Source organism: Lactuca serriola, chromosome 3 (genome assembly GCF_051521515.1).
Source record: "Lactuca serriola cultivar US96UC23 chromosome 3, Lser_US96UC23_V15, whole genome shotgun sequence".
NCBI lineage: Eukaryota > Viridiplantae > Streptophyta > Magnoliopsida > Asterales > Asteraceae > Lactuca > Lactuca serriola.
Window position 1 is genome coordinate 60,019,513 of NC_136410.1, and position 25,100 is coordinate 60,044,612.

Here is a 25,100-nt window from a genome sequence, read left to right on the forward strand (position 1 = left end):
AAACTTGTGCTATCTGCCATCCAATTAATAGTTTCAATTTCGAAGTTAGATTTTCATTGTGATCATGGGCGTATATAGATTTCCAAAAATCTTGCGTGGCAAGCTGGGAATGTCAAGTTATCATTCAACCTCACCAGCCATTGATATACCGAAAGGCTGTATCAATTTATATGTTGGTGAAGGCACAAACAAGAGATTTATAATTCCCATAACATATCTAAAACATCCTTCGTTTCAGACCTTGCTAAAGCTGTCCGAAGAAGAGTTTGGCTATGATCATCCTATGGGAGGTCTAACTCTCCCCTGCAAAGAAGAGACCTTCATTGAACTCACACATGATATAGTAGAATTTGTTGAAAGAAGATGACATATTTTGCATTGTCATCGTAAACAACTAGAAAATTTGACTTCTGGGTTTTGTAATTACCAAGCATCTTGGCAAAAGTATATTCCTAGCTAGAATACATTGCTATATGTATGGGTTGAAAAGACGATTTTTTGATTTCCCTCTCTTATTGTCCATTAATAGGCTGCATCTGCAGCTATTGCACACCAATCATTCCAACGCTTGTGTCACGTAAAAGTCATCAGATCCCATCGCTTAACTAAAAAGTTGCATTTTGCGGAGAAATGGAAGAAGATAAGAAGATGCCTTGATATGATTGTGGAAATTGTAGCTGTAACGACCGAAATTTTCAACCAATTTAAACTTTTCAAAAACAACCCGATTTCATTAAATTATTACAAAAAGGTTTTCAATACAATTAATTTAGAGTATTCCCAGAATCACATCACAACATAAACATGAGGAGCGGTATGATCACGCCTTTGCCTTGCCACGGTCTCCTGAAGAACCTGAAAAACATTAAACCACAACTGTAAGCCTGTAAGCTTAGTGAGATATCCCCAAAATACCAACCACATATACCATACACGCATAACATGCCATATCATATCCGATCACAGAACAACCATGCACTTCGGGTCTACTGTGTGACTGGCCCGCCGCACCGGCCAACAGTCCACCTGGTCCACCCTCCGAGTCTAGCTATATACATCGAGTCTGCAGTGTGATTGGTCCGCCCGCTCCGGGCCTTCAATCCACCTGGTCCACTCTTTGAGTCTACAGTATGACTGGTCCGCCCGCACCGGGCCTTCAGTCGGCCTGGTCCACTCTCCGAGCCTCGGCACGTCTGGTCCGCCCTCTTGGGGCCTACAGCATATCCGAACCGCTCGCTGGGCCTTCGGGACAACCAGTCCGCCCTGGGTATCTTGGCCTACAACACAAAGCAGGACCCGCCTCAACCCAACCCCAGTCCAACAACCATGTGCACATAAATATACAATCATATAACAATTCACAGTCAACAAGCCGATCTAGAAAATCACATAACATATCATCATCCTAACCAGGATACCGACCTAACCGGTCACTAGCATAGCATCATCCTACATAACAGGATACCGACCTTAACCAGGTCTCTAACATATACCATCCTAGCTACCAGGATGCAACCATATCAAAGCAATAATCATAACAACAAATACCCGGATCTCAATCCGATAAAGGGCTGGCCTTGGTGCCTTAGACCCTGTTGATATAGTGAGGATAACTCACCTCGCAACTGTCGGCTGAACAGATAAACCCGAGCTGCTCCGACCACTGATATGATCTCCACCACCGGCCAACCACCAAACACTGAACTCAAAACAATATCCAACAATTACCAAAATGCCCCTGGAAGATAACCGGACCACCCTTGGTCAAAGACAAGTCAAAGTCAACCCCTGACTGACTCTACTCGCCGAGTCAACCCGATGACTCGTCGAGTTCCCATGCTCAGAATTTGCCCCAATCTGCGACTCAACTCGCCGAGTCACCCCGAGACTCGCCGAGTCCAACAACTCTGAGTCCTTCCTCACTCGACTCACCGAGTCATCCCTTGACTCACTGGTACACAGCTCACCCTGAAGAAGGATTAGGACCTCACGACCAGACTCGCCGAGTCCAAGAATAGACTCGCCGAGTCTAAGGCTATCTTCAACCTACTCGCCGAGTTGTTCTTCCAACTCGCCGAGTTCCAGTCCATCTTCAAGCAACTCGCCGAGTACGCCTTTGTGACTCACCGAGTGCCTCTAGATCTCATCCCATACAAAAGCCTTCCAGGCCATGCAATTGATCCAAAACGTAGATCTACCCTCCTACAACCCATCTATCACGTAAAATGGCAAACTTTACGTGAATCCAAAGAGATCTAGGCATTTTACACTATAGGGCTAGGGTTTGGGACAAGATGGCTTCACCAAACACTCAAGAACAGGGACTTTAATGCACTCTAGACCTTCTCCATTCCAGATCTGAGGTAGCAACCTCAGATCTATCCTTCAAACTCAAAATACCACAAGCTAAACCTCCCACACATCCCAAAAATGATGAATCTAGATGAATAGCAGCCCAAGAACGAGATAATACCTCAAAAGGAAGCCCCAACAGCAAGGAAATCCGAATCTTAGCAAAGCCCCTTGCTCCAAGCCTCCTAACTTTCCAAGATCTCCTCCAAAATCTCTTCTCCAAGGCTCGAATGCACTCCAATCCTTCATAATCGCGTTTCTAGGGTTTTCTGGACTTCAAGGGAGGGTAAGGAGGCTGGGGAGAGGGTATAATGTCCTTTATATAGGGCTCATCCTCCGAAATTAGGGTTTCTCCACTCAGCACCAACTCGCCGAGTCCAGCCGCCGACTCGCCGAGTTGGCCACTTAACACGGGACTAAAATCGCGACCCTACTCGCCGAGTCCACTCGTGGACTCGCTGAGTTGCCCTTTCCCAATTACACTTTTAGCCCTTCAACTTTACTCTTGATATTCCAGGATGTTACAGTAGCTCTTCCAAACACAAGCCTGTTTTAAGGACATTATTTTATAGATAAAACCAACAATAAAATTGATACTAGTGCTCATAAACGCTTTATGATTGGGTATTCGAACCTAAATAATATATAAGCCTAGCTTTTTAAACTGCTAGAAGTTCTACTTATAGAATAATTAAGAATAAAAAAGTTCATACCAGTAGTATAAGTGGTGGGATGTCAAGTCCACCAAGCAATAAATTACACCCTTTGTTTGCAAATAAAACATAATATAATGGTAAAAAGGGGTATCGATCCTCAGGGAAATGATTATATTCAATCACCAATGCAATCCAATAGAACTAGTGTAAATAAACTAACTACAATTAAAGTAAAAAGGGGGGGGTGTTGTGATTGCTTGAAAACTAAAAGACTTGAATAACTAAAAAGCTTGCGATTAAGTAAGATGGTGAGAGGCTCAAATATTATAGAGAATTGGCTAACCAAGGTAATTCAACACAATGAACATTTGTTTGTTTATCATTAGGATTCAATATGAAGCTTATCATTCATCCCAAATTGGTTACAGAAATCATGAAGCATGATATGCCAAGATTCCTCATAGGTAGTATAGAGGTTGGGGAAGCCCACAACACACCTTCTTCATCAAAATCAAGGATTCAATTGAAGCAATTGAACCCAAGAAGTTTATTAGCTTTAAGAATGAAGGAATCCCCAATTCCTATAGGATGTCAATGCTTACACATCCATAGAGGAGTCATGATTCATAAGCTACAGATGATTTCTATCATCATAAATCCCTTGTTCTAAGTTAATTCAATGATTCAATGTTAAGCCAAAGAAATAAACCAGCAATTGCTCATTCAAGTACCAAGCTCATGATCAAAATATTAAACAAGCATAAGAAATATGAACTAGAATCTTAAACATAAGATCATTAACAATTAAACATGAATCCTTCAAAAGCCCAAAAATATCCAAGGGTTTTAGCCAAAGTTAACCAAAATAGAGAAATTAGCCACTCATGGCAACAAAATAACAATCACATAAGTATAATTGCATCAAGAAACTACTAATTACTTAGAAAGATGAGAAGAATGGGTATCAAGCTCCAAAATCGCCTCTAATTATCTCAAATAGTGGAAAATCGAAGTGAATCTGAAAGACCCAACCCTCCAAGGTAAATGGTAAACAAAATGACCAAACTGCCTAAAAGTGGCAGTTGTGCGGATACCCGCACAAGCATTGCACGACTGAGATTTTAACCTCGCAAGTGTTGCTAGAATGCTATTGATCCATTCTTCTCCACTACCTAAGATTCCCTTGGTCCCCTCCATGACTCACATGATTTGAAATTGGCCAACTACCTTCAAGCTTTAATTATGGACAGTCCATGCCCAAAATAAGAATACATGACCCATCTTCAAAAACCCACTTCATCCAAATCTTCAAATTTTTAAGCCCAAATCTCTTTTGATGGATCCGTAAAGCCCAATAATGCATCGAGAAGCCCACCAAGCCAAATTCCAGTCAAACCGCAACCACAATGAGCTCCAAAACCCTGCAAAATAGTAAGTACCCGACACGATCCATGATAAAGAAAATAAAGAATATACAATGCAAAACTAATAAAAAAACTAAAAATACTAAAATAAACTAATAAAAATAAGGAAATTAAATAATCTATCAATGTGGGAACTCACTAAGCTTTGTGCTTACAGTTTTCAAATTTTGTTTTAGGCCCTTCTTCTTCGAACAGAAAGGAGCCGGCACGGTAGCAGCGCATCACACACATGATTTTCTGCACATGAGATTCTTGGGATTTGTACTCTGACACTATTACTATTTGATGATATGGTTTTGAGACATGTGATCTATGGCTTTTACAAAATGATGTAACTTGATGTTTTTCTATAAATTGTTTTATGAATCGTTATATTAAAAATGAAATTTTTGGTCCATATTTTTGGGATGTTACACATTCATATAACATGTTAGTAGAGTGACTTTGTAAAAGGTTTCACATATTCATCATCTTTAGATCTATGGATTAAACTAAAAGAAAAAGTTCTTAGAGATGATGAACTTCATCGCTAAAAGAGGAAAAGTCATCACTAATGATCTACAACGATGACATACTCCGTTATATATTCGTTGGTGTAGCCTCTTGTTGCTAGCGTACAACAACAACATTTTCATCGATTAGATACTATATAATTCTTTCGCTAATCTGCGTAATTTAATCGTTGGATTAACCACAAGCTTATATCCTTACCTAACTGGTTGTCTTTAGAAATATGGTTAGTTTTTGTGTAAGATCCATAGCTAACCTAACACTAATGCGACATATATTAGTGACATTCAATTAAACTGTTAACAACCAGAAGCCAAGAATAAAAATAGAACCAATAACATGCAAACAATTAGTTAATCCTATTTCATATATTAGTGGTGTCCAAGTAATTTTTCTATTGTCTAAGCCTATGGAGGATTTCCTTAAACAAAATGCAACATAACACGAATGTTCACATTAATGATAAATTCTGTTTAGCAATACATCTGCAATATCAAGGACATTTTATACTTGGATAAACCGTAAAAGTTAGATTCTTGATCTCTTGGATCATGTGGTTACATAGATGCTTTATTGATTTTGATGTACTTAAATTCCCTTTAACAATATCATTATTTTAATTTTCTACTTATCTAGAGGCCTATTTACAATAGATTTTGTTTTGAATGAAGCCTCAATTCTTGAGCTTTTCGTTGAATATATGAAACGGGGTTAAACTCCAATGACCACTACTAGAAAAATACCCTTTAGTGACACATATTTCTTCTCAAAAAAGTACAAATGACATACAAATGCATCTCAAGGAAGGCCATGTCATAAAGGAAGACGACACGCATTTTCGTGTCGTAACCTTATGACGTGCATTTACGACATGTACTCATGACACTCATTGTGTGTCAAAGAAGCTATGTCATAAAGGAAGATGACACATATTTTTGCGTGTCATAACTTTAAGCTTTTTTAAAAAAAAAATATTTTTTTATAGATTTACTAATTTTCAAATAATATAACAATTAATGTACCATAATATGAAATAAGATATCATACAAAAAACAATCCATTTCAGAATATATAATATTTCTAATATAAATAATCATTCTCGCTAAATAAATATAATACATTGATATTAAGGGTCTTTCCCTAACTATATAATCTGGTAGTACATTGTCGTACAATTAAGTTGCATAAATTTTAGTGTTTTGTCTAGTGTAGAACTCTTCTAATGCCATTTCTCTCATTATAGCTCCAACCAAGACTTTTTCCACTGTTTGCCGGAATATTACGTGTGAATTAGTTCTAGAATAAAAAATAATGAAATAAAGAAAACTTTATGTTAAAATTAATAGTTTTTGAACTAGTTGCTTATCTATCAACAAATTGTGATCCATCAACCTAAAAAATGCTTTATCATCAGTACCAATTAGACAAAGTTACCCCTTAAGCTCTTTTCCACTCTCAATAAAATCACCATATTCTTTTCCACTCCCGGTGTGAATAAATTTCCTCTTTGAGTTTACATTTCAATTCTATAAAAAAGAAAAAATGCCACTTAGTACATCGATCATGCTTAAAGAGTGGAAAGATGTTGCATCAATGAAGAAATGTATCTCAACCTCAATAACAAGATATATAAATTATTAAATAAAAAAGTAATCTAAAACTAACTTATTCCATGCAAGATTTACCAACATTCCAAATTTCATAACCTGCTACAACATCAAGAAGATCTCCATTTTCTTCATTATTAACTCCATTTTAAACATTCGGGTCGCCTCACTGCAACAACATAATAGTATCATGTATTTTGATATGTTAGCCATACTTAACGCCTGATTACATGTTTGTGAGAATTAGTTGAATAAATTTGTGTTAAAATCAGTTATACGTGCATTTTACTAATTTATGTTAATTGAATAGCCATCCGCTTTTACTAATTTGTTTATTATAACACCCTACTTTCATTTCTTCCATGTAACACTATCATTGATCGAAATGCAGAGCAATTTGCACTACTCTAATTAGATATATTTTCAAAGTATAATGTTTTAATTTAGTAGATCTTTTTAAGTAGAATGCCTTAAGTTTTATATATTTTTTTAAAAAGAGGTACGATTTTGCCCCTATCTCATCCTCATACGCATCAATAAATTAATAGGAAAAACTACCTTTTTCAATGACATGTCCTTGTCACATAGCGACTGTTGAGAAGAGACGAATCTTATGAGTTCTTGAGACGGACATTTACGTCTTTTTTCAAATCAGGTTCTCATCTACAATATAATAAAAACAAACCATTTAATTAGAACAACATTTCATTTCATTCTCCTAAACTAATTTTTATAATTGTTTTCAAAAGAGGTACTTTGAATAGAAGTAAGACCTAGAGTGCCAACCATTAATCTAACCGAGTGGATTTTACTATTACTTTCTTCTCCTCTATTTTAGGAAGCCTTGAAAAATTTTAAATTATATATCAAATTATATATAGAAAGCAACACAAATGAATAATAAAAAGAGAAATAAGAGCGAGTCTATGAAAGAAAATAATTTTTATAACTTATGATTGGTATGTGACATGTCTCATGTACCTCTACCATACGTTCTATTAACCATCACTATTTTGGATTAACTTTGATGACAATCAATAGTACCCTCTAATAAGGACCGTACAAAATCATTCTGAAACCCTTTGATAAGGACCGTAATTGAATAAATATTCTTTTTTCTAAACCTAAAGCAAAAAAATATTGCTAAACACAAGGACGAAATGTGTAAATCAAGCTAAATCACCATAGTTGACAATATATGTAACATTATCTTACTAAAATGGATTAATATTTTGAGGTACATTTACAACATCATAAACACCAACTTTTCGGAATTTAAAAAAACACCAAAAAACAAATCAACAACTTATTGGTGTATTTTAGATCTTAAATTTGTAGTGAAAATATACTCAAGTCAAGAATGGAATCATACTAAATGTGTAAATTCCAATTTTATGCAATTTTTAATGATACATTGCTATTGAATGAGGTGGAATTATTGAAATAAACCAAACCATACTGAAAATCAGTGCCAAATTTTGGGCCACCTGTGGCCATGGCATCTTTTAACCTATATACCCCCAAGAAACATAATTGAAATAAAAATCAAACAATAACCCATATATTTTAAACAACCTCAGATTTGGATACTCGAATTTGTATTCTAATCTGCAGATTTCAAGATTCAAACATTGAAGTTAGTTTTCTATATGCACAATTAACCTAATAAAGATGTCAATAATCTTTCAAATGATTAAACTCATAGAGTAGAGTAGTTTGGTTCTATGGTAATTAAATTTGTAAACATCAAATAGTTAGATGGTGGATTTCAACCTAAAACCTTAAACAAAAAACCAAAAATTATTCATACCTTTTTGATGCAGGAGGAACATTGGATATTGAAAACTTGTCTATCTCACCAAAAGTTATATCTTTTATATTTGTGGTTATATCCTCGAAATTTCTAGTTGTATAAGTGACAGGTAATAGAACACCAAAAGCAAGTATAACAGTATGAATAAATATCTTCATTCTCCATAGAATTATTAATACTAATAAATGAAAAAGAACCAATGAAGTTTCAGGCAAACATGTTAAGAAAATTACTAACCTTAGAAGATAGATTCGAATGTAGACAACATAATCAATTGCTACTGTAGCCATTTTCTTTCTTGAAGATCAAATGCTACCTATATTTGAACATATAGTATTCATCAATCAAGATTCGATTGGAAAATCAAAGAAAGAGATTAAGGTATATAGAAAATACAGAATTAATAACGTAAAATCAATAAATTATAACATACCCATGTATCAAACACAAGAAGAAAGCTAAAAATCCAATATTTATACATGGGATTTTTTAGCAACCAATAGAAGATGAAAGCAAGCAGAGACGGTGGAGACATGCAACCATCTGTGTAAGCATTTTATTAGAGATAATTGGAAGTATCTGCTTGCAGCTGGCATCGTACCTATAATTTGAAGGTCAGAACTCAGAAAGATAGAAGGAGAAGAGGAGAACATAGTAAATCGATGGCGGCGAATAGTGATTAATGATGATGATGAATAGTGGGTTGATTCCTGGTGATGATTAACGAATTGAATGCTAAGCACGAGACTCGTCGATTTCTTCTAATTGGTGTAGGAGAGAGGAGAAGTTGACGTGGTTCTCCAATTGAGGTGTTTTTGCGTATATGACTAAGAGAAGTGGGAAGAAGACAGAGGAGATATGGCGGCCTTTCAAAATTTTGGGAATTTCATTTCCGCCCGTATTCTAAAAAGAACGCGTGTTTCATAAAAAAAAATTATAAAATGACATTCTTACACGACACACATTTTATAATATGTGTCCTCCGTGTTTTTTTTGTGACACTAATTTTAGGTCACGCAAAAATGAGAGTCCTTAGTCCTTCAAATTTTTGTAGAGCTAACATTATTTTTAGGGCAAGTGGTTTTGCGTCTCAAAAACTAGCGTGTGTCATTGTTCGCGTGTCATCAAAGTGTTGTTTTCTAGTAGTTGCCTACATGTTGCCTAAAATAGAGAATAACATATGATTAGGTGGTTATTTGTGACAACCCGAAGTTCTTTCCGTCATTGTAACTCGTTCCGTCAATAAAATTCGTCCTTTTTCGAATTATTTCCGTTACATTTTTTTAAATTAAGTCATTAATTTTGAGACTTCTATTATGACTTAACGAGTGTCCAAACATGTTAGAAACACGAGAAAACACTTTCAATATTCAATCGGATAATTTTTAGTTACGACCACGTCGGGTTACGACAACTTAATCGGGTGCGACCAAAAACCTCGTTTAACGTCAGTATCGGGTAGAATTCCACCGTGTCTCAAACTTAATCCATATTTAAAGTTCAAATGATCTCATTTTGAAGCTTTTCACCCTCTCTCACTACTCTCTCTCTCTCTACAAACTCAATCCTTGGTCCAAAATCATCCAATTCAAGCCCCAAATCGTTAAGGTAACTATCCTAGCTCATAGCATAACCTCTTTGGCTTTCAGATTCGTGATTAAATCATGTATTAGGACCATAAACATGTGTTTACAGCCCTGGAACACCCCTAGGCCGCAAACACACATAAAAAGGGTTTTGGAGCCCAAAAACCCTCCCAAATCACTTATGGAGCTTGGAAATGACTTAAGGGCTTATTTGAATGGACTAGGAACACCATAAACTCAACATTTAAGCCTCAAATTATTGAGCTTCATATAGAACTAGAAGAGATGACTGGGTAACTCCAACGACCCCCACATGTCGCCTAAGATAGAAGATGAAGTATAATTTAGTTACAATTTGATAAAACTGAATAACCTGATTTTTGGTAACTAATTTAATGATAACATGTTACCATTAAAAGTAACAGCACAACTACAATCAGAAATTTAGTTTCTGGTAAGCGAAATATTGTACAACAGGTATAATCCACACTAAGATTATCTCAAATATTCGTATTTCTGGTACTTTCTGTTGGTACTGTGATACCAAAGGGAACTTATCCTTGGAATGACCAAAGGGTATATGATGCGGAGTATCCAAGATTTCTAGAAATTGTCGGACGTTGATTCTATTAAAAAAAATCTTTCTGGATATTGTAGTGATTAATTAGAGGCCTATTTACACCGATACCTATTATATATTAGCTCTCAAACTTTTATGCTTCTCTCCTATTTCTCTGATGCACACTGTCATCAAATAGTTTCGAGTTAGAGGATAACTTTAATTTAATTGTGATCATTGGCATGCATAGACAGAGACTTCAAAATATAATTATTAAATTGAAATATGGGCGCCGTCAATATTATAACCACTTATGGTTCCTAATTTTTAAAGATAAAGAACAATTATACAGAAAATTGGAAATTCAAGAACAAACTGGAGACTGGATGATCGATTAGATTAACCAAAACTTGAAGAATTAAAGCAACCAAAATCTTCGAAGATCAAAATTGACCATACCTGCGGATGGTGGTGAAGGCGGCGTTAGCACCGGTGAGAACCAGGTGGTGGCTGCTCGAATTGCAGAGAACGGCGGTTGTAGCGACAGCCATGGGCAACTGAACTGTGTAAAGGTTAGGGTTTCATTAAAACCGTAATGTGTACATTGACTTAGATTCTTTTTCCATTTATATAATGAAATGGATTAAAATTAATGAAACTGGGTCAACCTACAACAACGTTCATGTTGATGTTCATTTCGTCTTTAATAATATTTGTTAAAGTTTAGTAACTTGTTCTGAAAAAGAAAATTGGTAGCATATAATTGAAAAAAAAAATGTGTAATAATAGACTGTTAATCTTTCATGAAATTAACCCTATTTTTGGTCGCTAGTTTAATGATAACACATTACTGGTTATCAAACTTACAAAGTTTCTGAATTTCTTATATAAAAATAAGTTATAACACTAGTGGTCTAATCCAAAAATAGGAAACTAAAATTACTTAAAATATTCATATTCATGGTATTTTCTGTTCGCAAAGAGAACTGTGATACCAAAGGGAATTTATCTTGGGATGGACCAAAAGGTATCATGCGGAGTACCCAAAATTTATAGAAATTTACGAAAATCGATACTATTGAAAATTTCACCTACTGGACTTTAGTCAATTATAGGATTATTTATACCAGAATTGGTTTACTTTCCTCCGATTGAAAACTTCTCCTTCTGGACTTTAGTGGACTACAGGCTTATTTATACCAATATTGGTTTTTTATACACAGTCAATTTCTAGAGCTTCTTTCCAAAGTCTATCAAGAAACTTGTGCTCCCTGTCATTAAATAGTTTCAAATTCAAGTACTAATTTTCATTGTGATCATGGGAATAAAAGGGTTTCCAAAAATCATGCAACCCAAGCATGGAATGTCTCATTCATCCTCAACCATCATTGATGTACCAAAAGGCTATTTCACGGTATATGTTGGTGAAGGTAGAAAGAAGAGATTTATAGTTCCACTAGATTATCTAAGACATCCTTCATTTCAGACCTTGCTAAAGCTATCTGAAGAAGATTTTGGCTATGATCACTACTGGAAAAAGGTTAATACAATACACCATAATATAATACGGATATAATAAAACCCGTACTAGAAAGGGATGTATGTTTCTAATTAAAGGCGTATTATATATACACTTAAATCTGGGGAGGCTTGTCTACAGTAGCTCTTCCATTCACCTTCCACCATCTGCTGCTTCTTCTTCGACCCTTCCGAGTGTCTCCCACCGCTGTCGACTTCCAATGAAAGACGACCGTTCTTCCCCATCACCATCTATTTTCCAAATTACTAGATTAACCTCACCGTCTTTGTTCTTTACAGTTCAGAACCAAAAACTCGTCACCACCACCGCCATATACGTTGTTGCTCTCCGATTATAGGATATCTTGCCAACTGCGAAGCCTCCACAAACGCAACCTCGAGTCCATTATCGTCTACTTCTTCCAAACGCCCATTCTTTGGTTAAGCCCTAAATACATTCCACCGCTTACTGCTTTGTCTTCCTCCTCAATCAAATTGAGAGCCGCTGGTGTCGTAGAAAGACAATCCTCCACCGCATGTGTCATCAAACTCAGAGCCGTCGGTTTCGTAGAAAGAGAATCCACCACCGCCAGGTCGCCACCTCTAAAGGCTTCCGGTTCATCTTCGTCGCCAATTCGGAATCGTCTCTGTCGATCACCACACTCACGACTCATGTCCCTCCAGCAAGTTTCGTCTTTGTCTACATGTGTTCCGCGACTCAATTCAACTTATTTGTAACCAACCTTTAATTCCGTTAAGATTGGTTTACTTTTCTGCTGAATTACAGTTGCTTCCAATTTCCATCAATGGCATCTTAAGCCGACTCATCTCTGCAAGCCATCCGTTATCACCGTGGCTCACTTCAGCTACTTGATCAGGTCCCCTTTCTCCTTCATATTCACTTCATTTCATCTAATTGTAACTGTTGTTTTGAGCAGAGAAAACTTCCTCTTGATATGATCTATTTGGAGATTTGAGATGCTGCTGAAGTGTAGTGTTTCCTCAGAACTTTTTCCTGATTTGTTCAACTGTTTCACAGTCGTCCAACAGCTGTGAATCTTTCAGATGCTGCAACTAAACTTACAGAGATTGCAACGAACTCTGCTGCAACTGCTACAGATGCTAACCAAGTGTTCCTTGTAATTCCTCTCTCTCCTTGTAATTCATATCATGTATTCATGTTTGATTTAGTTACTTTCTGTTCTTTGCTTTTTCAGGCTTACATTGAAGCTGCTGAAGTAATGCTGGAAGATGATGTTGCTTCCAATAAAGCAATCGGGTCATATGGATCTTCTTTCATTCAAATTTAACAAAAGGAATCTAAGAAATTTTCTGTTTTGACACATTGTAATACTGACAGGTTAGTCATCTCCCTCTCTACATGACAAACTCTAGATCTTAAGCTACGTGTTCTTATGATTTGTTCTTTATTGTTTCATTTCAATAGTCTTGTAATAGCTGATTTGGAACTGCTCTTGGAGTAATCCGTGCACTACATGCTGATGGAGTACTAGAAAGAGCTTATTGTACAGAAACCCGTCCATTTAACACTACTAGAAAAATAGCCTTTTACGACGCGCAAATTACAACACTCATTAATTTATGTTACGCAAACGAGAGTGACATTAAAAAAGTGTCATCTCTTCAGAAAATTTAAGGATTTAGGTCACGCATTATTGCGTGCCTTTAAATTAGTGTCAAAATAAAAAAAAAAATTAAAAACACGGAGGGCGTTGTACCTTAAATGCGCGCCCTCTATATGTGTCGCTTTATAATTTTAATGAACGCGCGTTCCTTAGTTACAAGCGGGAAAAGAAAAGCCAAAAAATTAGAAAAGCCCGCTACCCTCCCTGCCCTAAGCATTTTCACGCATCTTTCATTCTCCTCACATTGTTGTGCAACTTCTCAATCAAAGATCGAAGGTTACGATTTCATCTCCATCTCTCGACTTCATCATCTCAATCAAGAAAAAGGGCTTCTGATTTCCATTCATCTACTTCATCATTGCTGTAATTTCACCTTCTTCATCTCTCTGTTGTTATTGAGAATACTCGCCAATAGTTTTCTTGCACTATTCCTTGACCTGCTTCCTTCTAGATACGCTTCTGATCGAGAGATTCAGGTTAGGGATTTCAAGGCGCCGTGGAAACTATAATGGTGTTCATTGTGGCGGAAGGATTAGGGTTTCTAGAGTGAGAGACGAAAGGGGAAATTGGGGTAAATGTCCGCAGAAGGAAGCATGTAATGTTGTTCTCTATTAACTGGCGACTTAGGGTTTTAACTTTCACCATTGCTGCTGCTTCGCCACCTAAGCGAATCGACACTCATAACGCACCTTCCACTTCAACTCTTTTCACAAATTTCTTCCTAGCTGATTTTATGATTTCTGATTTCTTCCATCTGATTTTAATTTTAGATTGAGATTTCTAAATGTCAGTCGCCAGCAGCCTATCACCGAAACCAAACTGAGACTCGCTCAATCGCTAAAAGCCTGGGATTTGCTAAAAATCTATTACTCAAACGTGGGATTGACTGAAAGTCTAATACTCGTTGAAAAACGAATGCCTGATTTCCAATTAGGATTTCGTATTTATGGAACCAAGTTCTTGATTCCTGAATTTGATGTCCCTTGACCCTCCTTACAGATCCATAGAAAATTCAGAAGAGCCGCCACATATCTCAAGCACACGGTACCATCTCTCTCTCTCTCTCACATGGTTATAGATACTGAATCTTTTGGGGGAACTGCGTGTTTCTTGGTTTTCTGCATTTGTGTGCATGCCTACAACGTGTTTGTGGAAATATTTAACAGGTTGTGGTGAACACATGGCAGACCATTGAAAGAAGAATACACGTCGACTCTACTCTTTGTGATGGTACTCCGGGGACCGCTTTCTTGCTCTTGAAATTTTTTCCAGTGAATGGCAACAAGAATGATCTGAACACCTCTGCTTGCATTATTGAAGCTTGTGACTCTACTTCTGCAAGCTTTAGGTACCCTCTATAGTACTCCAATCTCATTATCTTGATATATAAATCCATATTTAACATATTGTTGAAATCGATAATGATAGGGATGTAACTTTTTTACGCAGAAGTGCTGGAGCTCTTGGTGCTGTTGTGTCAAAGTACCAAGAAAATACACAACACAGATGATTGAATACTATTTGACCCGATTCAAAGAGGTAATATAGTAATTTATATTGATTTTCTTGCTTAATAAGCATAATGCTCATTTATATAACATTGATTTTGCCTAATTTTGGAACAGATTGAAGTAAAGGAACATTGGGGAGATGGAATGTTACACGGGAGTACTAAACACTCATGATGTTACGGGCATGCTTTTCACCTCTATTTGATGCAAGTTCCTTTCTGATCCTTTATATAGTAATGTTTGTATACTTTTGTAGTGCCATGGTAAGGATTCTACTCATTTTACATTTTTACCTTTTTTTTCATATGTTTAATTTCCTGTCAACTTAAACTTTTTTGTCTAACGATATAACAGGTACAACTAATGCTTGTGCTTGCTCCAACTGCATGCATATTATCCGAAATTGCTCTTTCTGAAGCCTTTGATGTTTTCGCAAGATCAAATAAATTCTATGTTTTTAGTTTATTTGAAAATACCCAAAATGAAGTAAGTATTTGCAATCACACACACGCACTTCTTTAGTCCTCAAAATTATTTTATTGACTTTTTTGTTGACTTTGACCACTAAGGTTTGGGATGGAGTATCTGCTAGTACTGTTTCCATGGAAAATAGTGACAAAAAAAGAAGATTTGTTGAAGAAAAGACCTTCCAAGAAAACCAAAAAAAGAGGTGGTTGTGGAAGAGACTTCCAAGAAGAAGACTGAAAAGTGGCCCTTAGTCTTGCATGTTGACACATCGATTTTTGCTCTTTTCTTAATTGTGTTGATGGGTGCCTTCTATGTGGTAACCATACTTTCTTCCATTAAAGTAGGTTTTTTTAATCAAGTAAAAAAGAAACACCCATGCATAGCTTACCAGATTAGGGTTTGTTTCTTTCTTTTCCATTAAGTGATGAATGGTGTATGTTGTATGTACAAGGACTTTTTCTTATTTGCACCTAATGAACCATCTGAATGACAAAGTAAATGACGATTTTACCCTTTGTTTAGGTTCATAGTGTGCAGGAAGCAACAGAAGCATATTCAGCTCTTTAAATTGTGCTCACTTCTCATTCACCTGAAGGTCTTCATGTTTTTGATGATTTCAGAGAGGCTTACGCATGGTTAAGCCATAACAATGAAGTAGATGATAAAGTAAGTAACTCACTGTATTCAATCAGCATTTATATAAGGTCTTATCCATGCTTAGGACTTAGGACTTAATGCACTCATTCACACACACACACACACTTGATGTTACCAAACAACAACAATGGCTAGCAGGACAGTTATAGTTGATAATACAACATGGAACAACACACATTGCTACTGTTGGTACTGCCATGTCATCACCCAAAAAAGTTGCTTGAGATTTTTTCAACTGTTTGGATGTCTAGTTTTATTTTTTATTTTTAAATAATAATAAAGAATTGAAAATAAGAAATTAATTATTTGAAGTTTTCATCATTGTCAAGTGTCGTGGGATACTCTAGTGATGATATAAAAAAGTTCCTATGAATGGGTGTGTATAGGAGGAGGCATCTTCCCACATATGAAGGAGCCTGATTATCTTGTATGTTTAAGTACTTCAAGTAATGTACTTTCATTTTTTTAATTAGTTATAACATTGTACTTTCAAATAGTTTCTAATTAGGGCATTGTAGTTTTAAAAAATGGAAAATAAATTACTTCTATTTCATTGTTATTTCTTCTATTTCATTTTTGTTTATCTATTCTAATAAATTACTTCTTTTTCATTGTTATTTCTTATCAGGTCAATACCAAATTGGTTCACATGCGACTCCAACCATGCTAAACCCCCTTATGTACAAACTATCATATTTCAAGTAATCAGTAATCGACTACTTTTTTCTTGTTTTGTTTAACAACATAAGTAAGTCTTATTTTATTTTATTTATTTATGTAGATTTGTGGAGACTGATGGTGGTAGAGGATATGATAGAGTTAGGAAAACTGTAATAGGAAAAAAGCATTTCAAATTGACTCATTTTATTCCTGCTTTTGAATATATTTTTCATCTGCCTCATCAATGAAATGGATGCCTCTGTTAACAATGTGTACTTCCATTGGTTTAATTATATATACATATAATACGGTTCTAAATGGGTGTATTATATGTGGGCAGATGCAATGGGAAAGCTAGAAGATATGGAGAGTTCCAACCATGAACGCCTTTGGCCCCAACTTGTTAAGGGTTTCAAAGATCTTTCTGAGCGCTTGAAGGTATTTGATATGACAACATTCTTAATCAAAACACATGTTAAAACCTTTATTCTTTTAGCAATCAGTGTTAGTTTAATGTGCACACAATAATAGATGTGATTATGACTTATGAGCTTGTATTCATTGATATTTATTTTATGCAGCTTCAAGACGAAGTCATACTTTCAAATTCAAAGAGATTGCAGATCACTCAAACCAATGTGAACAATTTACCCTCGACATTTTCCTTGATAGTAAATCCTCCCCTGAATACTTAATCCATACCATAGGTGTAGTATGTAAACTATTTATTAACAAATAAATAAATCAATATGAAAACCTCTCAAATATAAGTAAAATGTTGGTTGATAGTTTTTTTTTCTTGTTTCCAGGGAGTGGGTCAGCTGGAATGAGGCAAAGGGAGTGGGTTGACCTTTTGTTTTTTTGTTAAATGTTAATCGTTACTGAAAGCAAAAAAAATCAAAATTTAATTTTGATTTATTTGATGTCTCGTGTCTTGCAGGTTCATGGTGGTCGGCAGTCCATGTAAGTTTCTTGATTTGTAACATCTTGTATTCAAGAAATAGCAATGTACTTTCCATAAAAATTATAAATTATATTCTTTGAAAATTTTGCTAGATTGGTAGGTTTAAAAGCAGAATGTCCTGATAAGAATTAATTTTAAAAGTAGAATGAAAATGACAAGTGATTTTGTGTTGTGTTTATAGGGTTGATGAAAGCGAATAGCTTTGGAGTTAGAAGAGGAAAAGAAAGCTCAAGCCGAAAGAGATAAGATGCTGCAAATGCAAGTGTTGCATTCTTCATTTCAATTGTTAGTATGAAACACAGAGTAGATGGGCCAATGTACAACTTCTTATCCATATAACATCTGTTTGGAGCATTAGTCTTAAAGAATTATGAAAGGCAAGATGCAACTTTACTTAGTTGGAATTTGATGTAGAGAGTAGATTAGATGCAAATTTAGATATTGTAAAAAATAAAATTGTATGACATTAAATTTTATGCAATGGATTGTATTTTTTGTATATGATATTTTATTTCTATTATGAGACATTAAATGCAAATTTAATTTAAAAATTAATAAATATATAAATATTTTTTTTAGAACATTTAAAATTATGATACGCAAAAATGTGTGTCATCTTCATTTATGACATGGCCTTTCTTGACAGGGGCTTCCTTGATACGCATTGCGTGTCATAAACACGCGCGTCGTAAGGTTACGACACGCAAATGCGTGTCGTCTTCCTTTATGATAGGGCCTTCCTTGATACGCATTGCGTGTCATAACCGCGCGTCGTAAATGCGCATCGTCTCTCTTTATGACAGGGTCTTCCTTGACACGCATTTGCGCGTCGTCTGAGCGTTTTACGATGCGCAATGAGCGTCGTAAAAGGCCTTTTTTCTAGTAGTGTAACCAAGTAAACAATGTTCATTATTACATAGAAATATGGAATAGTTCTTTAGTTGGGTGTGCACCCTAGGTGTTCGATGAAATGTCTGACTCGATTTTTGTTCATTTATGAAAGTGTAGGGATCAAGATTGACAGCTTATGAATTAGTTCATGACAAAATACCCGCGACTCTTATAGCAGATTTTGCAGTTGCTGCTTTAATGAAAACTAGATCTATCCATGCTGTTATTGTTGGAGCTGATCGTGTTACTGCTAATCGTATGTTATTACTATTTTACCCACAAATCCTTTGTTACTTTTAATCTAAAAAATAAATAAATTTGATTTTAGATGACATTGCGAACAAGATTGGAACATATAGCCTAGTGTTATCTGCTAAACATCATGGTGTTCAATTTTACGTTGCGGTCCCCTTGACTTCAGTTGACTTGTCATTATCTTCCGGAAATGAAATTGTTATAGAAGAAAGGTCGCCAAAGGAGTTACTTAACACACGTGGTGGTATGGGAGAACAAGTTGTAGCTTCTGAGATTTGTGTTTGGACTATAGCTTTTGATGTTACACCAGCTAATTTAATATCTCGTATCATAACTGAAAAGGTATTCTTCAATCTTTAGTACAAAAGGCATTAATTTATGTTATGGGTATATTATATATATGATTATATTCTAATGGATGTGGGAATGATTTTTTTGACATTAAAGGTTTTGTACACAAGAGTATGAGCAACTAATGTCTAAGGATACATTGGGGTTTTTAGGTTACTATTGGTATGAGTTTGTAATGTATTTTTGTGTTTTTCAATAAATCATAGAAAGCTCTAAATAATAGGCTTCTCTGTTAGAGGTGTGTGACAACATTTTGCCATTGAAAACTATAAATTTGGTCAAAATAAAAGATGGTTAGGATGCGATTTTTGATGGTAGTAGTGAATAGATCATGGATGGGTGAGTTCTTTATACGTATATAGGGTAGTTTTAAATTAGTTTGTAAGAATAGGGCTTTTTAAGGAATTAGGTCCAACGAACACAAAATTAATTTTTAAAATGTTAGGGTTTAATGTTGTTTGTTTTACCTTCAATGAAATTAGGTTTTTGTTCTTCCCCAGGATCATGATTTTGGTGAAGTGACTGATTTTCAGCAAAACTTTCTTAGTTCAATTTGCTATGAATTTTATGGATATACTCCCTATGTTCGATAAGTAAATAAGGAACAGGTTTCTAAACATTATTTCATTACTTTTATCCAGACAAGTTCATTTACGTGTAGGTAGTTTCTATTGATGTTACATGCTTCTTGTTTCATTCTGAATTTTGTGAATTTTTACAACCAAACCTCTATTTTGGAAGAGGCATACATGAGGACATCTTTTCTCTTTTCAAGTAAGGATATAAAGTTTATTTATGATTTGATAATGTGAAAATGCATGTTAGTAACTATGAGTTCTTTCCTGACAGTAATATCTAAAAACTTATATACAAACTTTGCTTAATTGTGATTTTTATTAGATTAAGATCTGATTACGTATTTATTTGAACATTTTGTAGTGACCTACAATATTGGCATTGTTATTTCTATCTGGGATCCAATTGTCATGGTGAGTGTTCTTGAAAATAATTACTTTTTTTGCCTTTATGAGGCCATTTAAACATATGTAACGTAATTTTATGTACTCTTTTGAGTTTTATTTGAATTACATATATTTGTAGTTACTTGTGAGAGAAGATGCTTTGGCTGAGTTTAAAACGAACTTGCTGTAACAGAACTTCAAAATAATTCAATCTCTTCTTCTTTTACAATTACCAAGTATGATAATTGTATATATTTTATATTATTTTATAACAATAACAAAATTTCAAAACCATGTTTCTTATTGTTTTATTGCATAAAAAAGGTGTTCAAGAGAAGTTAAAGAAACAGATTAAAGAAGTGGAACTTGCACAATCGAAAGAGGTTTCATTACACTGGTATGGAATGGCAGAGGTGTGTGTGTTATAACAATACAACAAATCATCTTTTTTCTTTATATCTTTCTAAATCTTCTATTCAAGTTCTCTTAACATATAGTAATATAATATAAGTTACTAACTTTATTTTTTTACATTTTGGTTTTAAGTGTGTTCAAGTTATTGGTGGAATCTATGTGGCCTTCATCCACTTGGGTGAGGTTAGTACGCATATATCTTTAGTTTACCAAATTTTGAAATAGAAATATGACATCATCATTATGTGTTGTTTAATCCTTAGATAAGGACACTTGACATGCTACATTCAACATTAAAATGGGTTACTTCAGCTTTCTGTGAACACCTTGTGCCAATGCAAAAAGAGGAGCCTAAAAGATATCATGGAGATTATCACACAAGATGTTATGAATGATGAGTAAGTCTTATTTTGGATTGACCTTTCAATATTTTGTTGTCTTTTTGTTTCCTTTTCTAGGATACTTGAAAGAGCTCACGCTCATCATCCTTATAATGGAAGGAAAATGTATTTTCTGCCCTCTGGCATACACACACATGCTTTTGTTCTTATTATTCCCTTTTCTAATTTTCTATCTGTGCCCCTAGGTGGTGAGGCTTTGTTTCCTTTTTGACTGTCAAGGAATCTGCAATTAATGTGCCTAGAAATTTGAAGTATCACCTGAGAACGCCAAATACTCCAACTGTCAGTAACATGGTCTCATATAGGTTAGTAATTTTCCAACTATTCACTTATTTCATTCATCATTGTCCTTAAGATTAGACTTTTGTTGGTTGTGTAAACAGGAACTTCAGTGTTTTGACTCCATATGTTCTCTATTCATAAGAAGGAAAATGAAGATGAAATTTCAATTATATTTTACCTCCAAAAGATAGAAGATATATCCAGGTGTTTGTTGATATTAGTTTTGACTGTTGTCCCCTTTATTAGAATCAAAGAATGTGAAGTTTATAATTGGATGCTGAATAGGGCTGTAATGCAATTAAGAATGGCCGCTAGGAAGGAGTCTGGTTTTGGTATCTTGACATCTAGTACGGTTGTATGAGTAATCTAGTACGTTTGTATGAGGAGATTGTATGGTGTATTAGATGGGTGTGTGTGTTTGTGTGTGTTTGAGAGGATTCATATCAAGTACGGTTGTGTAGTGGTGTATTAGATATGTATATATGTCGTATTAGATGATTGTATGCGATGGTTGTAAAAAGTAGATATGATACATATAGTACGGCTAAATAGTCGTACTCTATTAGGCATGTAATCTAATACACCCCTCTACTAATACGCCCTCTATGTACGTACTATATTCATAATTTCAACCGTACTCTATTAACCTTTTTCTAGTAGTGGATCATCCTATGGGTGGTCTAACTCTCCCATGCAAAGAAGAGACCTTCATTGAACTCACCCACAATATACTTTTAACATTATAGAATGGTGATAGAGAATGACTTTTTCATCATTGTCCTTGTAAATAAATAGAAGCTTTGTCTTTGGACTATGTAATTAGTAAGTATCTAGGCTGAACTAAGGTTGATGAATTGCAATTAATGTAAATTCCTAAATTAGTTTGCTATATATATATATAGATCTCCATAACATTTTTCCACCTCTTTGTCTATAATGATTTTATAATATCCACAACCAACCGCGTTGTTAGATAAGGGATCGCCCACAAGACATCTTCAGATTTGGCTTAAGTAAAAAATAGAAGAGTAGTCGCATCTAACACTCAAGATGGGAAATCAGTTGACAAAAATATTTGGCCGGATATAATTGTGGAAATTGTAGCCCTTCCCACCAAAAGCCTTTTTGAAGGATAAATTTCACAGATAGTACTTATAAAATTGATACTGGGTGCTCATGTGTTATGGAAATTTAGAGGAAGGATATAGACTTGACATTACGTAGCAAAAGCATAATTTTCCTTGAGATCTTACCTATATATAAGAGTCCTTAATCCATGTTATATTATTCTAATGTGGTTTATGCTATTGAAACAATTCCTAATGATCATTTTAAGGTGTACTGGTGTAGGAGCTTATATTATGGGAAGTGTTCACAAATTATGATCCAAAAGGCGGTATGTTTAATCTTGAAATGTATTTTAATAGAAAATTTAACTAAGCGGAAGTTTTAGTTAAATTGAGTTGTGAAAGGTGTTATAATTGCATATTAGATTTATTAGTTTAACGGCCCTCATTTTTTTATTTTTACAGCAAGCATACAATATATATATATATATATATATATATATATATATATATATATATATATATATATATATATATATATATGGACGGGTTGGCCCTCACTACAAAAATACTAACCTTTAGCGGCGACAAAAGTCGTCGCAATTGATCATCTCTGCCGTCGCTAATGCTATTAGCGACGACATATCGTCGCTAATGCGTCGCCGCAGTTGCCTCGTAGCTAATAGCCCATGTTGTCTCTAATACTGTCGTCGCTATTAATATTCCGGCCACCGGTAGGATTTTTCCGGCAATACTCGCCGGAGGTCACGTCGTCACAATTGATAGTAGTCGTCTCTAAAGGCGTCGCTGCTAATGGTTTTTTTTTAATTGAGAAAAACTTATTTTTTATAATATTAATTTATATATATTATAAAATGTTGTTTTGATAAAAATACATATATAAATACATACCACATTATATAAAAACATCAAAAATACCATATTCCATAAACTATTTTCCAAACAAACATCAAACATACCATATCTAATAAATCTCAAACAAACGTTTAATATATATCATACATAAACTATTTTCCAAATCAAAAATAACATCCTCCATATCATAAAACAAGAAATACTAGTTGTCTTCGTCTTCCCCACCGTCCTCCCCATCGTTGTTTTCCTCGTTGACTTGGTTTTTAAACGAGCGAATAATGTCTCCAATGGCCATCACAAATGTCGGGTTTTGAAGAAAAGCATTCACATCAACATCCTACAATTAAGTCACAAACAAATAAGTTATGAACAATTCAACAAACTATCAAACCATCAAAGCACCAAATCAATTAAGTATATAACAATTTAAGAAACTACCGAGCTACCAAAAATTACTACAAATACATTAAGTTCTTAACAATATAACAAAGCAACCAATTTTTTTAAGAATTTAACAAGTACCCGTGTTGGTTGCGATGCTTGTGACTGTGACTGCCATTGGGATGAAGCACTTTTACCCGCGGCTGAAGAAGCTTTAGGCCCAATGCCTCTCACATGCCCCCTTCGAGTACCCAACGCCTTCTCAAATATTGCGATCCAATCAATGGTGTCTGGATCACCACCAGAGTCGGCTATGTGATGAGTCTGTAGAGCAACCTCAGCAACTAAGGCATTATGTATTTCACAAAGATTGTTAACATACGTTAAAACTAACAAAAAAATTCAACAATCTACTTCGTTTTTAAGTAATAATAACTTACATATTGCTATTCAACCAATGGATCAACAAATTCCCCTCTTTTATTTACATGCGCACGGTGATATACTTCAAGTCTATTCAAATTCTGTTTAACATTACAAAATATGTTATAGTTGAATAAACATTAAAAAATATGTTATAATTGAATAAACATTATTGTAACTTACTTTCTTGAATCAACTGAAACATACATTCAAACAATTGAAAAAAAAAAAAAAAAACAATTTCACAGTTTCCAGTTTATATCAATCCAAAGAAATCAAAATAATCAAATTCCCAATTTCACAGTTCACACTCAAAATCAATTTCACAGCTTCATAATAAATTTCACAAATTTCACAAATTCACAGCTTCAAAATAATCATTCACATTCACAGCTTCATAAACAATTTCACACTTCAAAATAAACAAATTTAACAGCTTCAATATAAACAATTTTACAGTTTCCATCAAGTGAAACTAATCAAACTAACCTGTTTTTGCCAGGAAAAATGAAAGCTAGACAGTGGTGAAGGCGTGGTGAAGGTGAAGCTGCTGGAATGAAAAAAAAAATCACTTCAAATAAATCGGTGGTGTTAATGTGAGTTAAAAGAAAAATGCAAACACAATTGGGTCGTGAAAACTAACCTCGCCGGAGATATGAGCACGAAATCGAAGGTCCCGTCGGAATTGGAGGTGGCAGTCGCTTTGGAGGTTATACCGCCGGTGGGACTCGGTTTTGGAGGACAATCGGCGGTGGGAGAAGGGTTTCTAGCCCAATCAGCGGTGGAGAGCGTTGGGAGTCGCCACAGAAACTGCAGATCGCCGGTGTGAAAGAAAGGAGAGGAAGGTTCGTCTGGGGAAGACAAAC

At 35.0% G+C, this 25,100-nt stretch overlaps 1 pseudogene; it reads left to right on the forward strand.

Annotated features, from left to right (window-relative positions):
• The first annotated feature begins 12,831 nt into the window (after window positions 1–12,831).
• On the forward strand, window positions 12,832–19,564 carry LOC145094461 (methylthioribose-1-phosphate isomerase-like; annotated as a pseudogene).
• Window positions 19,565–25,100: the final 5,536 nt, after the last annotated feature.